Below are 18,032 nucleotides of genomic sequence, written 5' to 3' on the forward strand. Positions count from 1 at the left end.
GCAGCCTTCCCCCAGCCTTGCTGCAGCCACTGGGCTCCCATTGAGGAGGAGCTGAAGGGCGGGCAGGGGCCAGGCAAGGATGCGAAAGGCATCGCCCTTGCAGGGCAAAAAGTAGAAGGTCTGCACAAATGCTTTGTGGTTGTTGAAAGGCCGAGACTGGTGTAGTTGTGTTTTTATAAGGCCGAGACTGGTGTCTTTCTTTGTTTTTGTAAGGCCGAGACTGGTAGTTTTGTGTTTTTGGAGGGGGCTTCTCCACATGAGGTTGTAATGTGGGAAGGGCAGAGGTTTGCAATAAATTAATGTTCTTAAATTGCACTGTGCATGGTTTTTTTGTCAAGTCCTGGTTGCCCTGCTCGGCTGAGGGCTTGTGGAGCGGCTGCATTCATCTGCTGACATTGGCACAAGCCATTCCCTGAGAGGGGGCCGAGAACCGACGTTCAATAAGCCGGCGACGGGCGGCCCTTGCACTTTCTGCCTCCCTCCTGTGCTGGTCCTCCTCCTCCTCCTCCTCCTCCTCCTCAGGTGGTCCTCCAATCTCTGGTGGCAGTGGCTGAGTCCTGCGGATAGCCAGGTTGTGCAGCATGCAGCAAACGACCACGAAATGGGAGACTCGCTCCGGCGAATATTGTAGGGCTCCACCGGAACGATCCAGACAGCGGAACAGTTGCTTCAGGACGCCGATTGTTTGCTCTATGATGTTCCTGGTCGCTTGATGGCTATCATTGTATCCCTCTTCAGCAGGGGTGCTGGGCGCACAGAGTGGGGTCATCAGCCAGGTACACAAAGGATAGCCTTTGTCCCCGATAAGCCATCCTCGTGGGTGAGGCTGGGCCTGGAACATGTCTGCCACAGAAGTCTGGCGCAGGATGAAGGCATCGTGGCTGCTGCCTGGAAAGCGGGCATTGACAGCTAGGATGAGCTGCCTGTGGTCACACACCAGCTGGACGTTGAGCGAATGGTAGCCCTTCCGGTTGCGGTAATCCTCGAAATTCTCCAGAGGTGCCCGCAAAGCCACATGCGTGCAGTCAATGGCGCCCTGCACCATCGGGAAGCCCGCGAATGCTGCAAAGCCCATTGCACGCTGTTGCTGTTTGGCAAGGGCCATGGAGAAGGAGATGAACTGACGTCTCCTTTTGAAAAGGGCATTGGTCACCTGGCGGATGCAGCAATGCACGGCGAACTGGGAGATGTTGGAAATGTCCCCAGTAGCGGATTGGAAGGAGCCGGTGGCATAGAAGTTGAGAGCCACCGTCACCTTCACTGCCACCGACAGAGACATCCTGCTCCTCAGCTGTGGTTGCAGATCACCGCCAAGCAGGTGGCAGATCTCTGTGACCACCTCCCTTCGGAATCACAGCCTCCGAACACACTGCTCGTCAGACATGTTGAGATAGGAGAACTGCTGGCGGTATACCCTGGGTGGGTAAGGCCTCCTTTCCCGATGCCTGTTGCCCCCTCTCCGTCTAGCCAGGGCTGCCACTCTCTCACGGCATCTGTGAGCCCTTTGGATTGTGATGAAATATTCCATTCATCACTGCCTGTGACTGAGATCGGTTTCAGTGTCATTTCCCTTCCCCCAGACCTCATTGTATTGTGTACTGGAATGTGCTGTATTGTATACTGGAATGTGCTGGAATGTGCTGTGTGTAGGGCTCCACCCATACCTGGCCCCGTTTGTAAGCTAGCTCAGTCTGGCCTCAGTCTCCAGAAGGAAGACATCTCTCTCTCTTACGTGTTACGTTCTAAGTTAATAAAAGCCTTGTTTTTGTTCTGCTAACTTCGAGTCTCGGAATTATTGAGGCACATCAATTTTATTAACTTATTTTTCAACACTATGGATCAACTCCTGAAACCCGAACGTTTGGATTTGGATCAACATGCTCCGGACGCATCAGCACGCTTCGGACACTGGTTTGAGTGTATGGAATTCTTCCTGGACAATTCCGCAGCCGTCAAAGACGCTACGGACGCTGCGAGGATGAGACTCGGAATTCTGCGGAATTGGGTAAGCCACCGGGTTTACCCCCTCATCCAAGATGCCGAGACGTACCTGGCCGCCTGCGACATCTTAAAGGCGCATTACCAGCAGCCTACGAATGAGGTGTATGCTAGGCTCCTGCTCGCTACCCGCGCACAGCGACCTGGGGAATCGGTGGAGGAGTTCCTAAGCACCCTGAAAATGCTTGGCAAAGACTGCAAGTGCCGAGATGTAAAAGCCGCAGTGTACACTGACGAGCTTGTTCGCGATGCCTTGATCACAGGCCTCAGCTCCACTTACATCCGGCAAAGACTGCTGGAAAAAACGGGGTTGGACCTGAAACAGGCTGCGGACACCGCGCGATCCCTGGATGTGGCCCAGAGAAACTCGGACGCCTACTCTTCAGCCCGCGCCGTCCACGCCGCCACGTGTGCACCGAGGGCGCCGCCATCTTGGAAGGCATCTTCCCCGCCCGACAGCCCGACACCGGCTGGGCCCCGCTCTCCCCCCAGAAGCCCTACGACAGCCGCGACGCGTCAGGGACCCAACTGCTACTTCTGCGGGCAGCCAAAGCACACCAGAAACCTGTGCCCGGCGAAAGGCACCACCTGCTTTAAGTGCGGTAAGAAGGGGCACTTCGGGAAGGTGTGCAGAGGGAACCCCGCCGGAAAACCAACCGCCGGAAAACCCGCCACCGCCACGTGTGCGCCGTGGGAGCGGCCATCTTGGACGCCATCTTTCCCGACCTCGTGGGGTCCGCCATCTTGTGAGCAGACAGCGTGGACGCCATCTTGTATCGATCAGGGCCCTACAGTGGCATCGGTCACAGTGGACCAGACCAGGCCGCACCCGCTATCCAGATCAATGGTGGACATCGAGGTAAACGGGTGCCGGGTTAGATGCTTAATTGACAGTGGAAGCACGGAGAGCTTTATCCACCCAGAACTGGCATAACAACTCTCCCTAAAGGTGGTCCCCACTCAGGGTACCATCTCTATGGCTGACAAAACCCAGTCATCGACCATTCTGGGTTACTGCACAGTACAATTGTGCGTTAACGGAACTGTATATGATAATTTTAAAGTATTAATCATGAAGAACCTATGTGCGAGCGTGATCTTGGGCCTGGATTTCCAGTGCAACCACCAAAGCATCACGCTCAAGTACGGTGGGTCCCAGCCGCCCCTCACAGTGTGCGGTCTGGCTACCCTGAAGGTAAAGCCGCCTTCGCTATTCGCGAACCTTACCCCTAACTGCCGGCCAATAGCGACCAAAAGCAGGAGGTACAGCTGGGAGGACAGGTGGTTTATCGCGACCGAGGTAGACAGGCTCCTGAAAGAGCGCATTATTGAACGCAGCAACAGCCCGTGGCGCGCCCAAGTGGTAGTGGTAAGGGGTAGCGAGAAGAAACGGATGGTGATCGACTATAGTCAAACGATCAACAGGTACACCCTACTAGACGCCTACCCGCTACCCCGCATATCAGAAATGGTGAACCAAATCGCCCAATACCGGGTGTTCTCCACCATCGACCTCAAGTCAGCGTACCACCAGCTCCCTATCAGACCAGAGGACCGCCCGTACACCGCCTTCGAGGCGAACGGGCGCCTCTACCAATTCCTCAGAGTCCCCTTTGGGGTGACGAATGGGGTCTCGGTCTTCCAGAGGGAGATGGACCGCATGGTCGATGACCACCACTTGCAGGCAACCTTCCCCTACCTCGACAACGTCACCATCTGCGGTCACAACCAGCAGGATCACGACTCGAACCTCGAGAGGTTCCTGAAAACCGCACAAAAACTCAACCTCACCTACAACGAGGACAAGTGCGTTTACAACACCACGCGCCTCTGCATACTAGGCAGCGTGGTGGAGAATGGGGAAATCGGACCAGACCCCGACCGATTGCGCCCCCTACGGGAGCTGCCCCTGCCCAACACTCCCAAAGCCCTGAAAAGGTGCCTGGGGTTATTTTCTTATTATTCCCAATGGGTCCCCAACTACTCCGACAAAGCCCGCCCCCTCTTGAAAGCATCCTCTTTCCCGCTCTCTGCTGAGGCCCACGCCGCCTTCAAAAGCATTAAGCAGGATATTGAGCGGGCCACGCTACAGGCAGTGGACGAGAACACTCCATTTCAAGTGGAAAGTGATGCGTCTGACTTCACCTTGGCGGCCACCCTCAACCAGGCGGGGCGGCCTGTAGCTTTCTTCTCGAGGACCCTCCAAGGGCCCGAGATCAGACACTCCTCCGTGGAAAAGGAGGCCCAAGCCATCGTGGAGGCAGTGCGCCACTGGCGCCACTACCTAGCCGGCAAACGCTTCACCCTACTTACCGACCAGCGGTCGGTAGCGTTTATGTTCAATAATAAACAGAGGGGGAAGATTAAAAATGATAAGATTCTTAGGTGGCGGATCGAGCTCTCCACCTTCGAGTACGACATCATTTACCGGTCAGGGGCCCTTAACGAATCCCCTGACGCCCTCTCACGAGGGATGTGTGCCAGCGCCACCGGGGATCGGCTACAGACCCTCCACAACGACCTCTGCCACCCAGGGGTCACGCGGCTGTTCCACTTCATAAAGTCCCGTAACTTACCCTACTCGATTGAGGATGTTCGGTCCCTGACCAGGAACTGCCGCACTTGCGCTGAGTGGAAGCCTCGGTTCTACCGCCCAGATAGAGCCCACTTAATCAAAGCTACACGGCCCTTTGAGCGGCTCAGCTTAGATTTCAAGGGCCCCCTCCCGTCCGTCGACCGCAATGTTTACTTCCTGAACATTGTGGACGAATACTCCCGGTTCCCATTCGCCTTCCCCTGCCCAGACATGACCAGCGCCACGGTCATTAAATGCCTCAACAGCCTGTTCTACCTGTTCGGTATGCCGAGCTACATCCATACGGATAGGGGGGCGTCCTTCATGAGTGAAGAGCTACGCTAGTACATGCTGTCCAGGGGGATCACCACGAGCCGTACCACCAGCTACAACCCCCGGGGTAACGGCCAAGTGGAGCGAGAGAACGGGACAGTATGGAAAGCAGTCACTCTAGCTCTAAGGACCAAGGGCCTCCCTATCTCCCGCTGGCAGGAAGCCCTCTCAGATGTGCTCCATTCGATACGGTCGCTATTGTGTATGGCCACTAATACCACGCCTCATGAACGAATGTTTGTCTTTCCCCGGAAATCCACCTCAGGCGTATCCATGCCATCATGGCTTTCCACCCCAGGTCCGGTACTCGTGCGAAGGCATGTGAGGGGCCACAAGACGGACCCTCTCGTGGAGCCAGTACACCTACTCCACGCCAACCCCCAATACGCATATGTCCGGCACGCCGACGGAAGGGAGGACACCGTGTCCATAAAAGACGTCGCCCCAGCCGGCATCGACAATAACCACGGCAATAGCGGCAACGACGATCACAGCAACTCTTACCCACCCACTACTCTTTCATCACCCCCGGAAGAACACCGACCAACGGCACCCCCACCAACTATCCCTTCAACAACCCTGGCGGCACCCCCGGCAGAGACCCAGGAGGCTACCGGGGACACCCAGCCGACACCCGCGGCACCGCAACAGCCACGTCGGTCGCAGAGGACTATCAAACCCACGAACAGACTAAATCTATAGAAGGGGTGAATGTGATGAAATATTCCATTCATCACTGCCTGTGACTGAGATCGGTTTCAGTGTCATTTCCCTTCCCCCAGACCTCATTGTATTGTGTACTGGAATGTGCTGTATTGTATACTGGAATGTGCTGGAATGTGCTGTGTGTAGGGCTCCGCCCATACCTGGCCCCGTTTGTAAGCTAGCTCAGTCTGGCCTCAGTCTCCAGAAGGAAGACATCTCTCTCTCTTACGTGTTACGTTCTAAGTTAATAAAAGCCTTGTTTTTGTTCTGCTAACTTCGAGTCTCGGAATTATTGAGGCACATCATGGATGCAATGGAGAAAGCCAGCGTTTGCACCATTGCAGCCCCCATAATATGTTGGCAAACAATGATATGTCAATGAAGGCAAAGACAAGTGGAAAGCTGTGGACTGAAGTCACAAGTACCTGTCCGAGTGTTGAGCCAAAGCAGAAAGCTCTCTACCTTGGTCTCTGCAAAGATCCGCCTCTCAAGAAGGAGTGCTGCGAAATGGCAGCCTTTTATAGTGCAGGAGGCGTGCCCTTTAATTTGCGCCCCCGCGCCCCGCATCGACTCAGCACCGTTCCACTCTACCAGTCGCTAGGGGCGCCAGGTGCACAATGGGGCATCGCGACTGAATTTCCGGTTGGGGGCGCACAAAGGGCGTTGCACGAGGAAATGACGTCAGGATCTGCGCGCGCAGCTGAGCGCGCGCAAAGACTTTGCGCCACCACTAAATCGTGAGTGAAGTTGGGGAGAGGCGCAGATCGCGCTGCGTCCGGCCGCTAGCCGTCTAGCGCCCGACATCTACTCCTCCTAAGGCGCTACCGGCTGGCGCAACCAACTGAATTTCTAGGCCTAAATATTTGCTACACAAAATGTAATTGTAAGCATATTGGCCTAGAAATTAGCTATAGCCCCGCCAGCTCGCTGGCGGCCAGAATTTACCGCTGGGCGCGGATCCACTCGCGCCCAGCCGATATTCAGTTTCAGCGTCCAAAGTCGAGGACGGCCGCTGTTCAAGTGTGTGGCCGCCCCCGCTTGGGGCGCTGAAACTGAATATCGGCGCGCTCGTGGCCGCAGCGCCACCCGCAGCGGAGCGGCAGGCTGCGGTACTGCAGGCCTTCCTCCCTCTCTTAAGGGGGAGGTGCCTGCAGCAGCCGGAGCCCCGATCGCGAGTGCCAGCAAAAGAGCCTGGCACAACGGAGAAGTGCCGGGCTCCCGGAAACCAGCCGGCAATGCCGCGGGGGGGGGGGGGGGCGGGGGTGGAGGAGGCCGGGGAAGGAGGTGCGGGCAGGCGGCCGCCGAAAAAGCGGCCAGCCGCACCTCCACCTTAAAGCGCCCCACTAAGGCTGCTGTACGGGCCCGGTCTCCGAATGTTATTAGCGGCCGCCACGGAAGAGGCGGCCGCTACTGAAGATGGGGATCGGGCCGGTGTCGGGGCGGAACCGGGGCGCTGCGCACACCGATGACGTCATCGGTGGCGGCGCAGCGCTAACGGCTACCGCTGCAATTAGCGCGTCAATGAAGATCGCCCGAAGTTTGCAGACTGGCGCAGAAGCCCTCTTTGGGCGGTAACTGGGCGCAAAGCCCACTGAATTTCTGGGCCATTGTTTCAAATTCTATTTTTGCTCCCAATGAAATGTATTGCAGTTCAATTCAATCTGAGGGATTATCCTTCAACAGATGGTGAAGAATCAGCTGATAATTAATTGATATGACTACTGAGATGGTCAGTCCAGCTTTAGTTTGAAGAGTGTACTTCACTTGGCAAGGCTATAATTTAAAAACATAAAAATAACTTGCAGTGTCAGATTGACATAATATTTTTTTCCAGATGGAATCCAGAGCTGAACTCTTTGAAACATAATCTAATGACTATTCTCCGTTCATTCAAGTTAACAGTCTGCCATCTTTGAATAAGGTTGCATTTTGCACAATCACACTAAAAAAAGCATTGTTGGATCCCCATCCTCAGCACTCAAAATGATGCCGCAGCCATTGGATATCTGTCGCTATTTGTGGAGGAAAGAGAACGCAAGGGAGAACCAAAGGGTTTGTTTTAGAAATTATTAAAAAGAGATAATTTTCTTCACTCTAGTTATATTTGTAATTTACATTTATGTTAATATTCTGTACAAGATTTTTTGTGCAATATTTATTTAAATTGCCAAAGTAATCATTAACACTTCATATTTGAAATGATTGTAAAGGGCATTTTCTAAAGTTCAAGGTAAAAATTTACTCAAGGACAAATTAACAGAAAGATGGTGTGAGTTGTGTCCGACATTGCAGTTTTTTTTGTGATTTGATGTTGCTGGGAGACTGCAATAAAGTAGCAGAAATGCTTTCTCTCACTGCTTAACAAATAAAAAGGATTTGTTTCGGTGTCTGCGCCTTCGAGTTAATTTGTAAGTTAGGCATCTTTCCCTGTAACTACTCTGGGTAGGCACTAAAAGTACTGTGAGGAATTTGTAAGAAGATCCGCATCATCTGTTGTAGCTGAAGCGCTGCAAGAATCCGAGAAGCTGTAGAACTGCTCGAAAGCACAGTGGGGCACTGACAGGAACAGAAACCTGCGGCTATAAATTTCTAAAAGTATTTATAAACTAGAATCAGCTAAATTACTCAGTAACTGGCATTCTACAACCTCTAAATTTGGCTTGAAATGTCCATTTGATAATGTGATTCATCACATTTTTTTTAAATTGTAGTTTAGAGAACTGATTATAAACATTTTATTAATCAGTCTTGTTATACTGTATAATGTGTTTGAATGAAAGCAAGATTCCTGGAATATGAGAACAGTATAATTTACCACAACTTTGTCCTGGCTAAAGGGGTTTACATGAGTAAAAGAAAAAAGGCTTCCTTTACATATAAGATTAAAATTAAAATGTATTAAAGTCTTCATCTTTCATTGTAGTAGAGGATTTTATGATTTTCAATAGGGGATTAAAAAATAAGATTTAGGAAATATATATCAAAATGAAAACTGACACTTTGTGCATTTAGGCAGTTGGCTTTTATTAAGTTTACATCGAACTTTCTGTCCAATTACATTGGCCCTGCTTGAGTCAACACTAAGCTTCTGGTTTTCATTATGCATAAGAAAACAATTCAAAGCATGTTCTTCCCAAACTGGCTAGGTACATATTTAGAAACTATATGAAATAGATTATTGATATGAGCGTTGACACCTAGTGATGCCAATAGTGGTTTGATATGCCATAATCCAAATTTTTATTTCAACCATATTACAAAATTAAATTCATATATACTTAAACACTTTTTTGATGTCAAATTGCTATTAAGTTAAAATGGCAGAGTTCAATGGAGCCATTACTCCTTTCCTGATTGGCCATCAGGCACAAACTAAGAAAAAGAATACAAAATTCTAAATGTCATCATGATAATTTTATTTGGAGCAGGGTCTGAACTTTTTATTCAAATTGAGAATGGTAGCAAAGAGCAACGTGATATTTTCTTTCATTGTCAGGATCCATAATACTAGGGTTAAGTAATTCACATTAGATGCAGAATAAAGCTCTCTTCATACTAACAACCTCAGAAAGCACGACCTATCCCACACCAGACTCTGAGTGAACCTGCCAATTTAGCTCTAACTTCGTGCTGGATAATGGGCAGTTTTGTGCTGTGTAATGAGTAACAGGTTTGAGACATTCCAAATTTTGTAAAGATGACAGTCCAGGCTGGATTAAAACCCAGGTACAAGAGATGAAAACAGCAGTGTTCAAACCAACTGGGTCAGAGACCGAGAACTGTCTGACAGTTTATTATAAAAACGCCTTTGTACAGCAGATGATATGCAAGTTTGGAGGTGACATTATAAGCACCATAAAGTTGGAATCCATAATGCGCTTAAAAATAAATACTATTGACTGTGCTTGCCTTGCTATGTTTTCCCATTTCTTCCCTTCTATAATAGCACAGCATACCACTACTGCAGAAATCACAATAGGTAATTTCTTGGATTGTTAAATAACATTTAGGTGTGATGTAAAGAAAATAAGCCACCTTCCATATTTCCGAAATACGTTTAATAATACATAGAAACATAGAAGATAGGAGCAGGAGTAGGCCATTCGGCCCTTCGAGCCTGCTCCGCCATTCAATGAGATCATGGCTGATCATCCAAATTCAGTACCCTGTCCCTGCCTTCTCCCCATATCCCTTGATCCTTTTAGCCTCAAGAAATATATCCAACTCTTTCTTGAATATATTTAATGAACTAGCCTCCACCGCCCTCTGTGGCAGAGATTTCCACAGGTTCACCACTCTCTGGGTGAAGAAATTCCTCCTCATTTCAGTCCTAAATGGCTTACCCCTTATCCTTAGACTATGACCCCTGGTTCTGGACTCCCCGGCCATCAGAAACATCCTTTCTGCATCTAGTCTGTCCAGACCTGACAGAATTTTATAGGTTTCGATGAGATCCCCTCTCAATCTTCTAAACTCCAGTGAGTATAAGCCCAATCGACACAATCTCTCCTCGTACGTCATTCCTGCCATCCCAGGTATCAGCCTGGTGAATCTTCGCTGCACTCCCTCCATGGCAAGAACGTCCTTCCTCAGGTAAGGTGACCAAAACTGCACACAATATTCAAGGTGCGGTCTCAGCAAGGCCCTGTACAACTGCAGCAAGACATCCTTGTTCTTGTACTCGAACCATCTTGCCACGAAGGCCAACATACCATTTGCCTTCTTAACCGCCTGCTGCACCTGCATGCTTACCTTCAGCGACTGGTGCACAATAACACCGAGGTCTCTTTGCACTTCCCCTTCTTATTCAAATAATAATCTGCCTTCCTGTTTTTGCCACCAAAGTGGATAACCTCACATTTATCCACATTATAGTGCATTTGCCATGTTTCTGCCCAATCACCCAACCTGTCCAAATCGTATTGGAGTTTCACGACATCCTCCTCACAGCTTACCCTCCCACCCAGCTTTGTGTCGTCTGCAAATTTGGAGATATTACATCCAATTCCCTCGTCCAGATCATTAATATATATTGTGAACAGCTGGGGTCCTAGGACCGATCCTTGTGGTACCCCACCAGTCACTGCCTGCCACTCAGAAAATGACTCATTTATTCCAACTCTTTGCTTTCTGTCCGCCAACCAGTTCTCTATCCAAGTCAATACCTTGCCCCCAATCCCATGTGCCTTAATTTTGCACGCTAATCTCTTATGTGGGACCTTATCGAAAGCCTTCTGAAAGTCCAAATACACCACATCCACTGGTTCTCCCTTATCTATTTTACCAGTTACATCCTCAAAAAATTCCAGTAGATTAGTCAAGCATGATTTACCTTTTGTAACTCCATGTTGACTTTGTCCGATCCTGTCACTGCTTTCCAAGTGCTCTGCTATTACATCTTTTATAATAGACTCTAGCATTTTCCCCACTATCGATGTCAGGCTTACCGGTCTATAATTCCCTGCTTTTTCTCTACCACCTTTTTTGAATAGTGGGGTAACATTAGCTACCCTCCAATCCATGGGTACTGTTCCAGAGTCTATCGAGTTCTGGAAGATGACCAGCAATGCATCTATTATCTCTAGGGCCACTTCCTTAAGTACCCTGGGATGTAGACCATCAGGCCCTGGGGATTTATCGGCCTTCAGTCCCATCAATTTTCCAAACACCATTTCCCTACAAATACTGATTTCTTTCAGTTCCTCCCTCTCATTAGACCCTATGTTCCCCGGCATCTCTGGGAGGTTATTTGTGTCCTCCTTTGTGAAGACAGAACCAGAATATGTATTTAGTTGGTCTGCCATTTCCTTGTTTCCCATTATAAATTCCCCTGATTCTGACTGTAAGGGACCTACGCTTGACTTCACCAATCTTTTTCTCTTCACATATCTATGAAAGCTTTTACAGTCAGTTTTTATGTTCCCTGCCAGTTTACTCTCATATTCTATTTTCCCTTTCTTAATTAATCCCTTTGTCCTCCTTTGTTGACTACTAAACTGCTCCCAATCCTCAGGATTATTGCTTTTTCTAACCAATTTATATGTCCTCTCCTTGGATCTTATGCTATCCCTAATTTCCCTTGTTAGCCACGGTTGAGTCACCTTTTTTGTTTTGTTTTTATGCCAAACTGGGATGAACAAATTCTGTAGCTCATCCATTCGGTCTTTGAATGTTTGCCATTGCCTATCCACCGTCAACCCTTTGAGTGCCATTCCCCAATCAATCCTACCCAACTCGCTCCTCAGACCATCGTAGTTTCCTTTGACCCTTGTCTCTGAGTCAACTACTTCATTCTCCATCTTAATGAAGAATTCGATCATATTATGATCGCTCCAACCCAAGGGGCCTCGTACAACAAGATTGCTAATTAATCCTTTCTCGTTACATAATACCCAGTCTAAGATGGCCTGATCTCTGGTTGGTTCCTCAACATATTGGTCCAGGAAACCATCCTGTAAACACTCCAGGAATTCCTCCTCCACAGTATTGTTACTAATTTGGTTGGCCCAATCTATATGTAGATTAAAGTCACCCATGATGACTACTGCGCCCTTATTGCACGCTTCTTTAATTTCCCTTTTAATGCCATCCCCAACCTCCGCCTTACTGTTTGGAGGTCTATACACCACTCCCACTAATGTTTTGTTCCCCTTAGTATTTCTCAATTCTACCCATACAGATTCCACATCATCAGAGCTAATATCCTTCATTACAATTGTATTAATCCCTTCTTTAACCAGTAATGCTACCCCACCTCCCTTTCCTTTTTGCCTATCTTTCCTGAATATCGAATACCCGTGGATGTTGAGTTCCCAGTCTTGGCCATCCTTGAGCCATGTTTCTGTAATCCCAACCAAATCATATTTGTTTACCTCTATTTGCGCAGCCAATTCATCCACCTTATTACAAATGCTCCTCGCATTAAGACACAAAGATTCAGGCTTGTTTTTTTAACGCTCTTAGACGTATTAGAATTATTATTTACTGTGGCCACGTTTGATTTAAACCGTTGATTTCTCTGACTGCCACTTTTGTTTTTCTCCTTCCTATCTTTTGCTTTTATCCCTGTTTTCCTTTCCTCTGTCTCCCTGCTCAGGTTCCCAACCCCCTGCCATTTTAGTTTAAACCCCCCCGAACAGTGCTAGCAAACCTCCCCGCAAGGGTATTTGTCCCGCTCTACTTCTCGTTCCCTTTGTTACACAAAGCTCAAAGTTATTTAAAATAGTGCAAGACATGTGACCTTGCTATCATTTTAGCTACAGAAAGGATTAGGCTCAAGTACCATCAATATTAATTTCCAAACAGGAAAATATCTATCATAAGGAGACGTGCATGCTATAAACAGACCCATGTAATTGAAGCATAAGCCTCACTTAATCACTGTAGCCTATTTAAGTTATCTTTTTTCAGTGTTAAGAAGTAGGCTGCATATAGTGACACCACTGTTCTCGGCCAGATTGGAAATGGTTGGGTAATTCCCCGCACTGCTGTAAGTGATTGGGATTGATTTTATGCACATGATTTGTATTATGTAACTATCCTCCACTCACTGCCTTTTGCTGGAGATATCACCGTGCTTTTATCAGGAGAAGTTGCTGGAGTTTTGGCCATGGGCTCTGTTTGCTGCAGACTCTTTCAAATTTGACTCTGTAAATTGACTTTGTTAGCTTTGCTGTTTGCGGAGTAAATAGACTTTGTTTACTGTGAAATACATTGTTTACTCTATGTCCCGCCCCGCCTCCAACTAATTGTCTGACACAGTGCAACTCATTGGCTGACACAGTGGTGTCAATAGACACTCAGTAAGAAGTATTTCTATGTCCAAACACTGTGAACTATACCCGTGAGAGGTTTGTGCATACATTATGCAATTAAAAAAAAGACTTAGGGGAGAGTCTTCCTGGCCTGCCTCTATCCTGGAGATGGATAGGAGCAGCATTTCTGAAGTCCAGGCTGAGCGACATCCAATTTACTGGGCCAAGCCTTTAACATGACCTTGTTGCAGCCCTCATACAGGCTCATCGCTTTCTACCAGGCCCTTTCCATTCTAAAGAGGGTCCCAGCACAAGCACTCACTGCTAGCTTCACTGGGCGCTCACCTGGACGCCCCTGGGCCACATGAATGGGACATTGAGTCAGGAGAGCTGGAAATAACCCATCATGCTTCAGGGGAAAACCTCATCGATCCCAGAGCAGCGTAAAGGGAACAGGGTCTCAGTGAAACAGATGTCTGGCCTTTTTTCCTGACTTTGGTGCCCAGGGATTGGGCCTTCCTATGGAGCAAACATCAGGAAAATCAGCCTCATTGATCTTCAGTACTTGTGAGTCAGGAAAGATATCGAAAGGGTGAATTCAACTGCTGCATTCTGTAAGGAAGAATAGGCACCACAATAACTCTATGTGACTTTCAATTAGACTGAACTATAGAATTCTCATGAGAGGATTGACACTTCCAGATATGTTTGCAGTTGATTTAACGTCCATTTTGTGAGATGCCTGGGGAAGTTACAATGAACTGAAATGTGCCACAATAACTGTAAAACAATGACACAATGATTGCAAAACAATGACCACAAAATTAACTCAGTCGTGTAAAATTGCTATGGCCATTATTTTAATCACGTCATTAATCCATTTAAAATAAAAGAAACACATTGCTGTTTCTTCAAGGTGACGGAGATGATTCTATTAATTATATTGAATTAGAGTATTGATTTGATATTGGTAAATATCCCTCAACCTGATCACCTTAGTGTCATTTGCAAATTTTATATTATTCAAAGCATCCATTTCTACATTAGTTAGGAACACTGTAAGCAGCAGGGAATCTAAAGCAGATTATATTAAAGTCCTTTTTTTTTGCAAGAAAAATCTCATACTTTTTCAATACCCAGAACTAATTAATTGGTTCTGGTTAAGATTCTTTAAAGTTTGCCATCCATGACAGTTTTAAGGAACTAAATCCAGATTGTTTCAATAGAAAAATGTAATTGAAACTGGTAGAGAGCACATCACTTTTATTTCAAACCCCTGAGGGCCAATCACAGGATGGCCATTCACAGCAACTAACATCACACACAGGCTACAGTAATGCTGGAGCCCAGTGAAGCTGGCAGTGAGTGCTTGTGCCGGGACCCTCTTCAGATATTAATACTAGCTCAATATTTCAGGATTCTCAGCTATTTCACGTCCCAAGTTTTCTAATAAGTTTGTTGACAAATGCTTACTTTCCTGTCATTTCCTGCATACTCTACATTTATATGCGAGGCAGACGGAGAAATAAATAATTCTTCAGAAAAGATTATCAGAGACTGTAAATTATGCCCTGGTCACTGACAGTGTGGCCGGTATTTTAATTTTTAGAAACAATTTTAGAGATCGCACCAGAAATCTAAAGCAGATCATCCATTCATGAGTCCACAAGCCAGCACAACGGCGGTTTAAATCGCCTTCCATTCAGGTTCTGACAGCATTTTTGGAAAACCATCAGAATGTTATCCTACCCATAAAATGTTGTTAAAATGTGCACAGCAATTGCTAGATGAAAAAAGACCACGGTCCATCTAGTTTGCCTTCTACCATCTTGGTAGTTGTATGATACAGTGATCATGGAATTGTGGACTACTCTTAGCAATCAATCTCTATCAATTAGTCTGCAATAGGCACAGACATGAGGTGAGGAAACTGCCATTGATGGAAAGCTTTGGGAACCATGGCTCCAATGTCACCTGGTCCTCCCAAGCATGCTACACTTACCACATGTCATGTCTCAAATTACTCATAGCTGTTTTCATTCACATATGTTTCTTTCATCCTCAAAAGTTTCGATTGGCTCTCAATGGTCCAAATAGATCGAGGCATCATGTACTGGTATTTTCAATTTGTCATAAAGTTTAATGCAGTATTAGCAAGGCATGTTGATGTACAGGTGGACTATCCTTTATCCGAAAACCTCGGGACCAGCCGTGTTTCGGTTTTCGGAAAATTTCGGATTTCAGAAGGTATTTTATAAGACTGGGAAATTTGTCGGGGGTGGGGGTCGGTGGTCGGCGGGGGTCGGTGTCGTCGGCGGGGTCGGGGGTGGGGGTCGGCGGGGGGGTCGGGGGTGGGGGTCGGCGGGGGTTGGAGTCGACGGTCGGCGGGGGTCGGGTCGGTGGGGGTCGGGGTCGGCGGGGGTCGGGGTCGGGGTCGGCGGGGTCGGCGGTCGGCGAGGGTCGGCGTCGGCGGGGGGTTCGGGGGTGGGGGTCGGCGGGGGTCGGGTCGGCGGGGGGGTCGGTGGGGGTCGGCGTCGGCGGGGGGGTCGGCGGGGGGTCAGGGTCGTGCGCACGACTTACGCTGAACGAAAAAACTTTCGGTTTTCAGAGGATTTCGGTTTTCGGAAGTGTGGATAAAGGATACACTATCCCTTATCCGAAAGGGTGGGGGTCGGGGGGGGGAGAAAAGAATATCGGACAGGCCGCTGCAGCTATCGGATGGGCCACTGTATTGTTGGGTTCACTCTCCCGGTATACCTCCTTCACACTGCCCGGCTCGGCCTACAATCTCCTACCCAGGAGGGAACTCAGTGACCCTCTGCCCTGCTCAGCGTAAGTCGTGCGCCACTCTGGTCATGTCGTGCGCACGACTTACGCTGAACGAAAAAACTTTCGGTTTTTAGAGGGTTTCGGTTTTCGGAAGTTTGGATAAAGGATAGTCTACCTGTATTGGCAAATCATCCACTTCATACCCCAGAATTTGCATATGTTGCTGTTAATGCCATTAAGAGGCTGATTTTTGCTTAGTTACCATCCCATTGACATAGGTACACAGAATGGTACTGGGACCAAAATTGCAGAAGGAAAACACCAACTTATTGTTAGAGGTCCACCTGGTCTGGTTTTCAGGCAGATTTTGATTTAGGCAGCCAAAAACAAGTGAGAACCTCATAAATATATGCAAATAGGGGTCAAAGGACATTGAAGGACCCTCAACATCATTTTCATGTCAGTGCTGCCACTGCTAATTCCTGAATGTGCCCACAAATCATGGGTGGTTCAGGTCAGGAGGCAGCCATTTAAAGAGTTGCACACCTGCTCTCATTTAAAACAATGCAAAGGTTGGGAGACGTTTTACTGGCAGATTTTTTTTAAGCCCTTTACGGTCTCAAAATCGCGTCAGTAGCCTTACTGCCCCAATAACCATTGTGATGTAGCTGCCGCCATTTTAAAAGGTGCCTACTGCTGAGTGCTCAAAATGGCTGCCTGTTAATATAGTACACAAATAGTCATCCTTGTCATCTTAGTTTGGAACTGATTGGAGCTGGTTCACTGCAGAAATGTCAATGCCATGCCCACAGCCCCACACAAGTTGCTGGTGATCTCGGACATGTTCACAGGCATTTGTTGATACATAAAAACATAAGAAATAGGAGCAGGAGTAGGCCATATGTCCCCTAGAGCCTGCTCCACAATTCAATAAGATCATGGCTGTTCTCCTACCTCAACTCCACTTTTCTGCTCTATCCCCATATCCCTGAATTCCCTTAGTGTTCAAAAACATACACAGAAATAATTTTCTTTTAAAGGCTGGATCCCTAAAATCTGCATCTTTGTCTTTTTCAGCAAAGCTAAAACCCTAGCCTGTCCTCTTGCAAGCCATTTCTTCAGCTGTCTGTTCTGGACTTATCGACATTTTACATGCAGATAGCACCCTCTGGTGGTGGTTATTGTGTTAGCATTGTTTGTATGCAGCAGAGGTCAGTTGACCTTTCTTCCTGTTTGACCCAGGAAGGAGTTTTCCCAGAAAGAACCTGACTTGAGTAATGGAGAATTCCATGAGGGATTCGCAATCCAGTGTAATCTGATCTCATATGTTAGGCCATACGCAATATCTGTGAGTATCTTTATTTGTTAACATGATAGCAACTTTGTCAGTGTAGTATTTTGACAATACTATGTATATAAGAAGTAATAGTTGGTATTTGCAGAAGTCTAGCTCAAATGTTACTTAGTTATACAAATAGTCTATTCTACTGTTGTAAATATGTTTATATCTTATGTAATATCTAATGTATAGTACTCAGTTTTATGTACAAAAACATACTTTGTCGTTGTTTACAGTTTCACAAATTTGTTCAAGTAAAGCTTCAAAACAGCAAATCGGCTTCGAGGAATTATTTGAATAAGTGTTTAACTTGCTGGATAACTAGATAGGAGCACGTCTAGCGAGGCCAGTACAGTGAAAAGATAGCAATACGGCTAGCTGTGAAGAGTGGAGCAGCAGGAACTCAGAGTAAACCTTAACCTTGTACACCACACCTACCTCACATCAATATGTCAGAAGATAATAACAAAAATGCTTTGCAGCGAGGAGAAGACCTTAAACAGACAGACGAAATTGTAGAATGTGACAATCGGTCTATAAGCTCTGGTTACAACAGATC

General features: G+C 47.5%; 1 protein-coding gene across 1 annotated transcript in view; it reads right to left on the reverse strand.

Moving 5' to 3' along the window:
- Window positions 1-18,032, reverse strand: part of LOC147120556 (low-density lipoprotein receptor-related protein 1-like) — a 2,135,446-nt gene that overhangs the window by 1,435,957 nt on the left and 681,457 nt on the right. The window lies entirely within an intron of this gene.

The sequence above is a fragment of the Somniosus microcephalus genome, chromosome 4, assembly GCF_052327205.1.
Source record: "Somniosus microcephalus isolate GS21.2 chromosome 4, FLI_Smic_1.0, whole genome shotgun sequence".
In the NCBI taxonomy this organism is placed as follows: domain Eukaryota; kingdom Metazoa; phylum Chordata; class Chondrichthyes; order Squaliformes; family Somniosidae; genus Somniosus; species Somniosus microcephalus.